Genomic DNA, 14,258 nt, shown 5'->3' on the forward strand with positions numbered 1-14,258 from the left:
CAGAATAAATGACATGGAAGAAAGATCAACCAGAATGGCATGCTGTTTTTACACATCTCTGCCACAAATAGGATCATTAAAAATGACTTGGGCATTGTACTTCTGCATATTATAGAATGACATACTGATGGATTTATAAGTCTAAAATATTGCAGAGAATAATGTATAAAGAATCTCATCTTACAGTTAACATTTCAAAAATCTTCCATAAGATTTCTCACAGACAGCTATTTCAAAAATAAATTCAGATTGAAGAGACTATTTTCTAATTTCTTGAGGTAGACCCTGATGCTGGGAAAGACTGAAGGCAAAAGGAGAAGGGGATGGCAGAGGATGAGATGGTTTGAAAGCATCATCAACTCAGTGGACATGAATTTGAGCAAACTCCAGGAGAGAGTGAAGCACAGGGAAGCCTGGCGCGCTGCAGTCCGTGGCATCACAAACAGGCGGACACGACTTAGTGACTGAACAACAGCAAAGTGGGGGTCATGACCACCAGCATCGGTGTCACCAGATGTGGTGGTGGTAGAGGTTTAGTTGCTAAGTCGTGTCCGACTCTTGCGACCCCATGGACAGTGGCCTGCCGGGATCCTCTGTCCAGGGGCTTCTCCACTAGATATACATAGGTTTCAGTGTTCCAGCCGGACCACATGGCATGTGGGATCTTAGTTCCCTGACCAGGGGTTGAACCTGTGCCATCTTCAGTGGAAGTGTCAAGTCTTAACCAGGGGACAGCCAGGGAAGTCTTTGCCATAGATATTTTAAAACGGAAATTTGTTTTTTCCTTATCTACTCAGTGTAAATGAGAAGTTGGTGCTTATGTAGCTTGCTGGATAACCTGGGTGCTCTCATTCTCTTTCTGCAGCCTAGCAACAAGCTAGCTCAGCAGGGTGTGCTGTGAGGCCTCAGACAGAAACTAGAATTGATAAGGAAAATTCCACAGGCTACTAGTCTCAAAAATCTTGTTTTTTAAGCCAATAAAATTGTAGCTGCAATAGAAAAGCTCAGTTTTCCAAACTGGCTGGGTGATCCCTGCTCCCTCCCCACTCTTCCAAAAGTATGTGAGGAGGCAGGGAGTAGGGATTCCTCTTCTGGTACTTTCCCCAGGCCCAGGCAAACTCTCCATGGGCTGGCTAGCAGGTGGGGGACACCAAGCATTTGGCTAACCCTGAGTCTATAAATTTTTGTTTTGGGTCTCCACTGTTGTTGTGTTTATTCAAGCCATATATTGCTTGATAATACTGAAGTTTGAAAACCACTAGGCACAAATTATTTAATTATATTTACCTATAATCTGTAAGAAGTAAATATCTTTTCAAAAACCTCACCCTTACTCCCATAGACAACATTACATTATTTTTCCCCCCAAAACTTTAAACTTTTAATTTTGTATTGTGGTATAGCCAATTAAAAATGTTGTGGTAGTTTAGATACTTGAGGTATCTTCAGGTCTTTAGATACTTGAGTTGTATAAATGTGAATAACTTCCAGAAAGACTTTTTGGAATTTTGGCTTAAAAAGTATCTTCTTTAAATTAAGAGTTTCCTTAAAATGTCACTATAGCTAAAGCTTAATATGTTATTTTTTTGTAAATATGTAGAAAAGACTTAAGCATGTAGGTTGATTCTATGATCTCAACTAAGTACACTGATGGCTCAACCATTTTGGTTATTGGATGGGATTCTCTTTCTGCCAGTTAGTATTAACATGACAGAAATGGCAGAGACAGTTCTTAAGAAGTTTTACTAACTCTTTGATGACCTCAGTCAAGTAGGTGAAAATTCTTTGATATGGTCAATAAACTGAAAACTCTATCTTGTTAGGATAAAACTATGTGTAACATTGTATTCTGAGTATTCTATCTGCAAGGAAAATCTAATGGAAGCAGGAAGATACAGAAGACAACATTTCAATGGAGAACCACTGAAGAACATAACAACCAGATTAAAACTTTTCTGTTTAGATAGAAAAACAAAGCCTGAAAGGAGAGAAAATTTGTCTATAAAATCGTGACGGGGTTAAGAAAAGGAATGTATACCTGCTCATTAAATCCCGAAATCATAGAATCAGAATGTATCTCTAACACTTTATTAAGTTTAGGCCAATTAGAGAAAAGCATAACTTCACATAAAAAAACAGAAGTTGAATCACCCTAAATGTCAATTTTTTACAACTTCAGTGATGAACCAATATGGTAGAGTCTTAGTGAAGTACAAGAGTGGTGAAAATATGATCTTTAAAGCTGATATCCAGGAGAATAGTTTAGACTTGCCACAACTTTTCTGGTGACACATCCCCTAGAGATAAAATGTCTGATGAGCCATGCAACACCTCCAAGGTGATGATCATTATGATTTTAGAAAATAAAAACTATTAGTAGAAAAGAATAAGAGATTCATTAAAAAAAAAATCACAGGACATGCATGCTTTGACTAAAAGACAATTGGGATGAACATCTGTGCATAATGTCCATTTTATCATACATATGAAATCTACATTTTCTCATAAAATATTAGCTTGTGATTCACTTCTTATGTTATTTTGGGATAAGCATGTTTTATTGACCTACAAGGCCCATATAAACTGTGCTCTGTTCTCTCCCCATCCCTCTGAGACCCCCTCCTATCAGGATCCAACCCACTCACTCTTCCAGCCACACTGTCCTCCTTGCTGTCCCTCCTGCACGCTCACCTTTTCCTGCCTCACTGCCTTCACTGGTGCTGCTCCCACCTCCTGGGTGCTTTACCCCACAAGCATCCATTGCATGCTCCCTCTTTTCACTAAATGCTCTATGGAAATGTCACTGTCAGAGAGCTCTTCCCTGACTATCTCATCAAAAATACCACTGTCTTTGCTGGCCCTTTACCCAATTTCATTTTTCATTTCAGCACTTAACAACACCCAACACAGTATACATTTGACCTTTGAACAACATAGGGACCAAGCCTCTGCAGAATTGAAGAACTGAGTATAACTTATAGTTGAGCACCCGAATCCCAGGTTCTTCTGGATCTAGTTCACTTCCACAACCGCAGATTTGATCAACCTCAGATTGTGTACTACTGTCGTATTTATTACTGAAAAAAATTCACATTTAAGTGGACCTGGGCAGTTCAAACTTATGTTGTTCAAGGGTCAACTGTGTATGTATTTACTTATCATATGTCTCGCCTATCTGAATGTAAGTCAGCTCTGTGTTGAGGAGGGACTTTATAACTTAAGTCGAGAACAATCTCTGGGGCTTCTCTGGTGGTTCAGAGGTAAGGAAATCTACCTGTCAATACAGGGAACACAAGTTCAATCTCTGATCTGGGAAGATCCCACATGCTGCAGAGCAACTGGGCCTGTGCACCACAACTATTGCTTGTGCTCTAGAGCCTGGACGCCAAAACTACTGAGCCCACATGCTGCAGCTACTGAAAACTGCATGCCCTAGAGCCTGTGCCCCACAACAACAGAATCCATTGCAACGAGAAGCCTGTATATCGAAACTAGAGAAAAGTCCCCACAGCAACGAAAACCCAGCACAGCCAAAAACAGAGAAACAAATAAATTTAAAAAAGAAACACTACAAATAAAATAACCCATGGCATAGTACATATATTCAGTAGATACTTCTTGAATAGATAGAGGATGAGTCAGGTTTAGTGATGTTTCAGACTGGTGCTTTTGCTAGATGGCCTGGCAATCAAAGCTATGGTTAAATACAGGCTATGTCTTCTAAACAGCTAGTGACACTTGCTTAGATCCTGGGCATCATAGATACTGCTGTCTGGTTTGTTACAGTACACATTTGAACAGGAGTTAGGGATTCTAATTCCATTTAGTAAGCACAGTTTCATCTAGGTAACCCTGCTCCTTATGAACTCTTATTCCACTAAGTTTTGTAAGTCCAGAGCCTGTCCCCAGATTTCTTGGAGTTTCCCGGGAATGTTCTCATTTCTTCCTGCTTTCACCAACTCAGTTCAGTTTTGGAATCATCTTATGCATTGTTTTTCTCCCACTCCTGTTGACCCACATGTGGGAACTCAAGCAAATGACTTGTGTTTTAGCAAACTTCACTGATGTTTTAGGGAAGTTGGGGAATTCTACCTACTGGGAGGGTGGGGTCAGGATTGGGACAACTAAACTCAGAGCAGCAAAAATAACTTTAGGTGGATGTTAAAGAGTCCTATTTTTAAAATCTGTCATCCCACCATAGGAGACTCTTTTCATTGGTTGTTTCATTCTTATGGGCATCTCCCTTTCTTCATTACCTTATATTTCTAGGTCCTGTCTCCCAGATTGTCTTCAGCAAAATCCAAATTCTTTCTCTATCTTTGGTTGGTTCCTACTCCTGAACTCAACTCTGGATTATTAGCATACTCAAATTCATCAAAATGCTCAACAGATGCTCCCTCCTCCCACCCTGGCCCCCCCAAACCAAACAACCAACAACCAATTTACTTTCTTAAGGTCCACTCTCAAAGGTATATGCAATTTTCCCCCTCAGTTATGAAAAATTTGCTAAGGCTTCCTAGTTAGTAGTCTCCAGTAATAAAGTATAGCTAATATTATATCAATCTTAATCTTTCAGGAAAACAGTGTGTATCTTTGATATAAAAGAAGTATTGTATTTTTGCAGGTATTCCACTGCCAAAGAAAGGAAATTCACGTTAATGGAAAAACTGTGTGTTTGTGTATGCTCAATCTCTCAGTGGTATCCAGCTTTTTGTGATCTTATGGTCTGTGGGCCACCAGGCTCCTCTGTCCTTGGAATCTTCCGGGAAAGAATACTGGAGAGGGTTGCCATTTCCTCCTGCAGGGGATCTTCCCGACCCAAGCACCAAACTCTGATCTCCTGCACTGGCAAGCAGATTATTTTCCACTGAGCCACCTGGGAAATCCAATGGGAAGACTACTATGTGTGAAGCACTATTGGACTAGTTGCTTTCATTTATTCATTACGAATTTATTGAACACCTATTTGGCACATCTTTTTACTTAACGCACTTAGTAGACAGAACTCACTTTCCAGCTTTTCCATCCAGGAGACACTTGGATTGTCCCTGAGGACTTAAGTGGCCATGGCCTATCACTCCATCCAAGCTACTTTATTTTACATATAATCGGAGCATTCAACTACCTATAAAGAATCACCTCAGGACTAAGTTCGGGCCGCTCTTTTTGTTTTTGTAAGACTAGGCTTTTAACTGTGCGCACATATAATATGCTTTAGAACCGTATCCATTCTTCTCTTACCAGAGGCGTGGCTTCGGAGAATGTTAAACTTTTGGTCAAATTTGAGATTCACATCCCCTTTCTAGTCAGCCTTAAACCTCCAATTTGAAGAGAAAGAAGCATAGCGTTCAAGGCAGCACTGCCTCCAGCGCTGCAAGGCCCAGGATGAGAGTTAACACCAGGTGATAGAACTAAGTCTGAGAAATGCAGGGCGCAGGGGACGGGCGGACAAGCTCGCCCCAACTAAGCGTAGCCTGGGCACTACCTAGACCGTCCAGCCAAACCGTCCTCCTTGGCCCTCCTCGGCCCTCAGGCGAAGCTCCCACAAGCAGAAATGGAACTGGGGAGGAGCAAAGAGTCAAGGGCGCGCGCGGGCAGCGTGACGTCAGATACGCGACGCGTCGCAACGCAGTGCAAATTGGGAATCCGGGATGAGCTGGGCTGGCTTCCGTCCGGATAGCGATTCTTCCTCGAGTTGGTGGGAGATGGGCCTTTGGCGAGGAGGCCGGCGTTAGTGAAGTGCGCCGGGCTCCAAGGTGAGTGCGGGGCTAGGTCCTGGCCTTTGATCCTTGGGAATCCGACCGCAGCGAAGCCCCTTACCTTACACCAGCTGCTGATCACCCGGGAGACAAGCTCTGTCCTCGGAGAGGGGTGGGACAGTCGGCTTTTGGAGGAAGGGCCCAACCTCAAGTCTTTCCTGCTGTCCACCTAGGGTTGCCCAGCCAGTTCCGCGTGGGCTCAGGTTTTCCGGTCTCAGAAGGTGGCCTTGACCATTCTTCCATCTTCTTGGACAGTCAGACCGACTTTGACCTCCTTCCTCTTGCCTCCGTTCTCGGATTTACTTGCTGTCGAGCTGCATCCCCAGGCCTTAATACAACCTCTCAGAGTGTTTTTCAGTCCGTCTTCTGATCCAGTCAAACTTGCTTTTAGTGAAGTTCAAATATGCCTTTAAAGAAGCTATGAGCGCATCAGAGTTAAAACTGTGACTTCCGCAAATAAAAGCTTTTCTTTCCTAAAATGTGCCCTCTCTCCTGGAGTTGTGGGATAAGTTAATTTCACCTCCACTCCACCTTGGAAATTATTAGAACCCTGAATTTTTACCTAAGGCTGCAGGCCACACTTCTTGGTTTATTTCTTGCCTCCAGTTCATTTTGTGACCTTGAAACAAGTCCCTTAATCACTAACAAAATATTTACCTGAAGACAGGTGTTGCAGAATCTAAGGAATTTAATACTTGGTAAGAGCCCTGAGTGTTTCAACTATAGCGGATGCCGAAATAAAGATTTTACTCTCTGTAAATCTGCAAACATCCTAATTTTTGTATACTTTCTACTGCAGCCATGAAAAATGCCCAGCGGTCTTTGTTAGGGAAGTGTTCCTCTTGTAGGCTTTTTCTGTGGCTTTGCTATGTAAGCAGATTTTGCATTTCAGCAGATTTCTGTTTAAGATTCATTGTTGAATGTCTTTCATGATGGATTTAGATCATTTCTCATGATTCCAGAATACTGGTCTAATCTGTCTGAAAGGTTTCCGGTAGGTTGTGTTATGTTTCTAACATGTTGAAATAAGTATTCCATTTCTTGTGACACATTAGGTGCATCTTTTAAATTAGATAGTAAGAACACAACAACCTGTCACTAATGACATAAATACATACTAATTGCGCATAGGTATGCATTGTAGTTTTTGAGAAAACAGTGAGAAAAACAAAAATATTTTAAGGATGTCTTTCTGTAATTTAATTTTTTAATATATTTACTTGAACTTTGTCAGTTGTTATGGTCTTTTCTTTATTAGTATGAACACAATAGGAAAGAACCAGGATGGCTTTTGTAAAGTAGAAGAGTCAGTACATCAGATTTTTTTCCATAAAATGTCTGGCATTATATTTTATTATGAACATGAAAATATACTTGTTTTTGGAGAGATGAAAGGGAAAAAGTGTTCATTAAATATGAGGTGCTAATAAGTTAAACATTATTGAGTCTTTTTGTTTTAATCTTGGTTATTGTCCCAGTTGCCTATTGCTATATAACACTTCACTCTAAAACAAAGTAGGTTAAACCTGCAGTTTATTATCTCATGTTTCTTGGGCCAGCTGGATTCAGCTGGTTGCTTTGGAATGAAGGTTTCGTGTATTTGTAGTCCGATATCCAGCTAGGATTGGAGTCATCTGAAAACTCAGCTGGGCAGAACATCCAGGACGGCTCATTCCCATCAATGGCAGTTGAGGCTGGCTGAGAGTTCAGCTGAGATGTCGACTGGAGTGCCTGCAATATAGCCTCTTCATGTGTCTTAGACATAGCTCAGCATGGAGGCTGAGTTCCAAGAGCAAGTGTTTGAAGGAAGTGGAAGCCTTCTCTTAAAATCTTTTCAAGCCTAGATCCAGCAATTGGCACAGCATTACTTCCAACATTCTCTATTCATTAGAGCAGTTAAGAGTCCTCCCTCCACCAGATAATAGACTTTTGAAGGAGCCAGTGCTGATAATAACTTGTGGCCATCTTTAGCGTACCATAATTTTGTTGACAAGGTTGTGTTAGACTAATATTTAGATATAATAGTAGATGCAGAGTAAGTTACACTTCTGATTTTTTTAGCTGTCTCATGGCACATTATAATTTTTGGAGCACTTTTGGAAAAATTTTCATTTGCTACCTTTGAAAACTTTATAGAAGCAGATGGATTATTTCCATTTTGCAGATGAAAATAAACTGAGCAATGGTACAGGTGGCATTGGAGGATTTAAGGACTTTGCCCAGAGTCGTATGATAGTAAGTGGAAATGAAACTAAGACTTGTAGTTCTTTCATAATACAGAATTTATTAGTAAATGATGAAATGTTATATTAAACTTATTTTGGAATTACATATTTATAACCATACTAATTCAAGTAGCACAGTATTCATATGTAGTGAATAAAGTTAGTGTTGAGAGAGCTAAACTTTGTCTCTTCTAACACATTACAGTTTAGTCTTTCATAATACTAAATTACCTGAAGTGTACCAATAATGATGTGAACCTGCATGTCTTTTTTAAAATTGAAGTATAGTTGATTTACAGTGTTTTAGGTGTACAGTGATTCAGTCATATATATATATATTCTTTTTCAGATTCTTTGGCATTATAGGATATTATAAGATATAGAGTATAGTTCCCTGTGCTATACAGTAGGTCCTCAATGTTTATTCATTTTACATATAGTAGTGTGTGTCTGTTAATTCCACATTTATTCCTCCCTACTCCCTTTCACGTTTGGTGACCATAAGCTTGTTTTCTATGTCTATGAGTCTATTTCTGTTTTGTAAATAAGTTCATCTATATCATTATTTTAGATTCCACATGTTAGTGATACCATATGATATTTGTCCTGATGTCTCTCTAATGTCATGAAATGAAATTATTATACATTATAATATCAATTTCAAAACAGATTGAAAAGCTGTGGGTATAGGAATCCTGGAGGTTTTACTTTAGTTTTTTAATTATAAAATATTAAAAATAAAAATGATTTCTCGTAATTTTTGGCAGGTTGGGAATGATATAACTTAAGATGTTGATTTCAGCTGAAAACTACTTGTCATCTTCAGACTTTTATTGCTTCTAGTAACATAGTTATATCCATTCTTTGCGCTCATGGTTCTCTGTCTTGAGTGTATGTTAGAATTAACCTGAGGAGCTTTATAAAAATTCTTATGTTCAAATCTCACTCAGATTCTAATTGAACTATTTAGGAATGGATTCTGGGCATCAGTATTTTTTTCGAGTTCTGTGGGTGATTCTAATATACAGCTAGGGTTGCAAACCATAGCTTTTTTTCTGGTACTTATTAAGTACAGTTGGGTTCCCAGCTCATCCATTTGGCATCTGCTAAGAAAAGCTGAAGAGATAAAGAGGGAGAAGAGATAAGAAATGGAGCAAGGTTACATATATAGAAAGACACCTATTTATTGTGTAAAACAGTTACCCTTGTCTATATTCTAGGAATGTTCCTTCTTAATAAAACCAAAAAATTTTTCACATGGTATGTTAGTGCCTATATTAGGGTACGTTGCTTTGTATTACCATTGTGTACTTATCTTTCATCTTAAGAGGTAGAAACTACATGAGGAGATATATTCTTTGTATTCTCTCTAGCCCTCAGTCCTGCACTTTGTATTCTAAATGTTTACTAAATTGAAGCTAGTTTTTAGTCACTCTTCAGAACTAAGGCTAGTTATTTTACTCTGTTTTTCTTTTTAGCAGTGTAAGAACTTTGTAACTTTGGAATTCTCCAGGTTAGAGCCCTTAAGGTATCTTGTCAGCTGTAGAGAAACAAGATATCATTTCCTTAGTGATTCATTCTTCTGATATTAGTTACTAGTATCTGTTTGGTCTTTCTGTAAACTTGGTATCTAATTACGTATTTACATCTCTATCAGGGCATCTTTTTTTAGATATTATTTCTTTTTCATACACTTAACATGTTCAATTTTTTTTTTGTAAATCAGTGGTTCTTATATGGAGTTAATTTTGCATCCCCTTCCCCCCACCCCCATCCCGGACATTTGTTGGGCAGGAAACATTTTTGGTTGTCCCAACTGGAGAGATGTGGATACTACTGGCATCTAGTGGGTACAGGCCAGGGATGCTGCTGAACCTACTACAATGTGTAGGGCAGCCCCACAGCAAAGAATTATTCAGCCCAACATGTGAGTAGTGCCCAAGTTGAGAAATGCTGCTGTAAACTGGTCAGTTTTTTTAAACTACAATATTCCTTTTTTTGTTGTTAATAGCACTACCATTATTCCCATTTCTCAGGGTTTGAAAGTGTGTGTGTGTATGCACTTAAGAGAGAAAATATTGTTTCAGTCAAAGCATGTTTCTACCTTTTTATGCTCTTTTTTCCGTGGCCTGCTAGTTATTCTTTTCTAAAGTATCACATTCCCTTGTTTCTGTTTCCTTCAAGTCTGTCTTACATATCCCCACTTTGACCTGCCCAGAAGTACTATTTTCCTTTCAAGGAAGGTCTGGCTTCTTACTGTGTGCTGAATTAAATATAGAAAATTTTGAGTGGCTTCAAAAGTTCTCCATTATATAACTCTTTCACTTTACCTAATAGAATTTATTATTGCTAGCCAACAGTTATTAAAGGTTGACTCTAAGGACTACTGAAGTAGTTATTAGAGATCTAGCATGTTAGAGTAATGACTTGTAAAGATGAGTAAGTGTAATTCCTTGATCTAATTGATTATTTCCTGATAATCCATATTATATTCTTTATTTTTCTCACTACTTTCCTATACTGATTCCTCTTTTCGTGTCTTTGTGTTGATTTCCTCTTTTGCATGCGCTCCTTTCTGACTCTTCATAGCTAACTCCTGTCCTTAGGACAGGTAGCTGTCTTTTATCACAGCATCATGATGCTGCCTGCTTATGAGGCTGTGAGTAACTTCAAGTGTAGTCACACTCGTCATCTGGTCCAAATTCTGTACTGAAAGAATGATATAGGTAACAAATAGTATAGGATTTAGACCAAGAAATAAACTGCAGATCTGGGACCGTTAAGAATGGAAGAGGTGAAACTTAAGTTGTTGCTATTATTGTTCTGGCCGCACCTCGTGGCACGTGGAATCTTAGTTCCTTAAGTAGGGATCGAACTTGTGCCCCCTGCACTGGAAGTGTAGAATCTTAACCACTGGACCTCCAGGGACTTCGCTTAAATTGGTTTTTGAAGGACGAAGGATCAGCATAAAAGATATAGTCTGAGCTGGAAGAAGCTCCCCCCTTGCCCCAAGTTACACTGAATTTTCCCCTCCTTTTTACTTCCCAATGAATGGAGTTAATATATTTGTGCATATATATATATATATATATGTGCATACATATATATATAAATGTATACTGTAGGAATTAGTTGTTGGCTTATTATTTAACGAGTATTAGTTTGGTCTTGGTAACTAGACTAAGTTATTTGTGACCAGAAGCCCTGTGGTATTCTCTATCCCCCTAGAGCAGTTACTCAAAGTAGCCAGTCTCTATTATAGGCTTGCAACTTGTACTAGAATATAAATGAGTACACTGCTTTCCTCCTAAAGAAAGTCTTGCTACTATGAAAAATTCAGTGTGCTTAATTGGTTTCAGTTCAGTTCAGTTCAGTCGCTCAGTCGTGTCCGACTCTTTGTGACCCCATGAATTGCAGCATGCCAGGCCTTCCTGTTACAAGCTTATTTTATCACAGACTGGTAACCAGCAGTTCCTCAACCAGCACTGGTCTGTAGACCACACTTGGAGTATAGCATTGCTCTGCAGGACTTCTTCACTTTTTCAGTTGTAACCCTATAGTAAGAAATATATTTCATGTTTCTACCCAGCGCTGTGTAGGTGCATACACAGGTACGCATAGCCTAAACTAAAATTTCATGAAACAATTCTTAACCTCACTATGTGTGACATGGTCTGATAGTTTCTCTTTAGGATTTAGTTAGTTTGTTTTTTAATGATGATTGTGACCTAAAACACTGTGCTTGTCACTGGACACACAGTGAATACTCAGACAATATTATAAGTTTTGTTTTTTAGCAGTGATTTAATCCTTGAAAGAGTTCAGCCCTCAAGTATTGCTTTGAAACAGATTATTTCATCAATACTCACTTGTCTGGGCATTTTAACTGGAAGGGTGTTGAATGGATTATATGAAATTTAAGGCAGTCAGGTGATGTCTCGTGAATTGCTGTCTGAAGGCCAGAGATGGGGGGAGATGAGATGATGGATGACCAACAAAGACAAACTTCACTTTCCTTTCAGTCTTTCCAGCAACCTTGGCAGTAACTGGTGTGAAGCCCTAGTTCAAGTATCTTGACCAGTCTGAATGACCAGAAACCTCAGTTGTTACTTTTTTTACTTTTTAGTCTTTACTCTGTGGTTCAAGTCATCTAGTCGCTAATTCTCTTTGGAAGGATCAGAAAGATGTCAAAAGGAAAGAGGAGGGGTGTATATGCTTTCCTTTTCTCCCTGTTATCAGCTCACTTCAGTACTGCCTGGTTTTCATTTTTGGAGCTTTGCTGTTGATTAAGCTGGAGTCCTTAATGTTTGTCGGGTTTACACATCTGAAGCATTTACTTTGTGTTTTAGAAGACCTTTTTTCTTACATATATTTATTGCATTTTTTTGTACTTAAAATCTTTTTTGAAGTGTACATAGTTTTCTTGGGTTATATGTTGTATTTAGTTCTAGAGCTAAACAAGCAGCTTTTTAAATTAATTTGAGTTCTGTAGTTATTGAACATTCTCATTGTAAGTATCAGTGGGTTTGTTGTTACTATTGCAGCCAAAGTAAGAAATTGTAAATCCATTCAGCTCTTCTGGCCTTACGTTCTTTTATGTCATTCTCTTTTGAAATTTCTTTAATGACAAAATGCAGCAGAATGACTTATCGAAAATATAATTCATTAAAGTTTCTATGCATTTAAGTTGGATTCGTATTCTTCTTTGCTTTCTCATTCAATTAGGGAAAAATACCCTTTACCTTGTGCTTTGACTTCTCCAGAAATATATGTGATTGTAGAGGCTGAAATAGAAATTGAGGCAATGCTGGATGTATTTTTAACACTAGGCATCTATTTGACAGTATAACTTAAAACTTAATGAATGAAAATGGAAACAACTGTGATCCTCTGATGACATCATCAGAGAAAATTGTTCTTTATTTCAGCTGTTCTCAAAAATCAAATAAGGACATAAAAGATAACTTTAAAAAAGCAAAATCTTTCTCCTAGAAACCCTTATTAAAAACTTGATGTCGTCACAATCTTATCCCTGTACTTTGCCCCCGAGTGTCTAATCAGTTGTCAAGTTCTGTCAAGAATATGTTTCAGTCAAAGAGACACCTTTGTGGTGTCTCTAATGTTTATCTGCCTCCTCCGTTCCATCTCTGCTGCCCTCGTTCTGACCTTCATCATCTTTCCTTAGGATCATTATAATGTGTAACTAATGTCTTCCTTATCTCTAGTCTTTTAAAACCTAACCCATATAACTGTTCTTAGATCCTTGCTTATGGCTCCTGTTACCTTTAGAAAAAAGTAAATGCTTTAACGTGACATTCACAGCCTTCCATTTATATGTTTCTAGACTTTTTCAGGCCTTCAGTTCAGTTCAGTTGCTCAATCATGTCCAACTCTTTGCGACCCCACGAACCGCAGCACGCCAGGCCTCCCTGTCCATCACCAACTCCCGGAGTCCACCCAAACCCATGTCCATCGAGTCGGTGATGCCATCCAACCATCTCATCCTCCGTCTTCCCCTTCTCCTCCTGCCCTCAATCTTTCCCAGCATCAGGGTCTTTTAAATGAGTCAGCTCTTCGCATCAGATGGCCAAAGTATTGGAGTTTCAGCTTCAACATCAGTCTTTCCAATGAACACCCAGGACTGATCTCCTTTAGGATGGACTGGTTGGATCTCCTTACAGTCCAAGGGACTCTCAAGAGTCTTCTCCAACACCATAGTTCAAAAGCATCAATTCTTCAGCGCTCAGCTCTCTTTATAGTCCCAACTCTCACATCCATGCATGACTACTGGAAACACTATAGCCTTGACTAGATGGACCTTTGTTGGCAAAGTAATGTCTCTGCTTTTGAATATGCTATCTAGGTTGGTCATAACTTTGCTTCCAAGGAGTAAGCGTCTTTTAATTTCATGGCTGCAGTCACCATCTGCAGTGATTTGGGAGCCCAGAAAAATAAAGTCTTAACACTGTTTCCACTGTTTCCCCATCTATTTCCCATGGAGTGATGGGACTGGATGCCATGATCTTCGTTTTCTGAATGTTGAGCTTTAAGCCAACTTTTTCACTCTCCTCTTTCACTTTCATTTAGACGCTCTTTTAGTTCTTCACTTTCTGCCATTAGGGTGGTGTCATCTGCATATCTGAGGTTATTGATATTTCTCCCAGCAATTTTGTTTCCAGCTTGTGCTTCTTCCAGTCCAGCATTTCTCATGATGTACTCTGCATATAAGTTAAATAAGCAGGGTGACAATATACAGCCTTGACGTAGTCCTTTC

General features: G+C 39.2%; 1 protein-coding gene across 4 annotated transcripts in view; it reads left to right on the forward strand.

Annotated features, from left to right (window-relative positions):
• Positions 1–5,607: 5,607 nt before the first annotated feature.
• Positions 5,608–14,258, forward strand: part of USP8 (ubiquitin specific peptidase 8) — a 49,572-nt gene continuing 40,921 nt past the window's right edge. The window contains exons 1-2 of one of the 4 annotated variants that reach the window (XM_040226503.1): positions 5,629–5,756; positions 7,924–7,994. The gene's annotated coding sequence lies outside the window, so the exon portion shown is untranslated. Of the gene's footprint in view, positions 5,757–7,923; positions 7,995–14,258 lie in introns of all 4 variants that reach the window. The other 3 variants (XM_040226504.1, XM_040226501.1, XM_040226502.1) reach the window with 3 other exon arrangements.

The sequence above is a fragment of the Oryx dammah genome, unplaced genomic scaffold (genome assembly GCF_014754425.2).
Source record: "Oryx dammah isolate SB20612 unplaced genomic scaffold, SCBI_Odam_1.1 HiC_scaffold_26, whole genome shotgun sequence".
Classification (NCBI taxonomy): Eukaryota; Metazoa; Chordata; class Mammalia; order Artiodactyla; family Bovidae; genus Oryx; species Oryx dammah.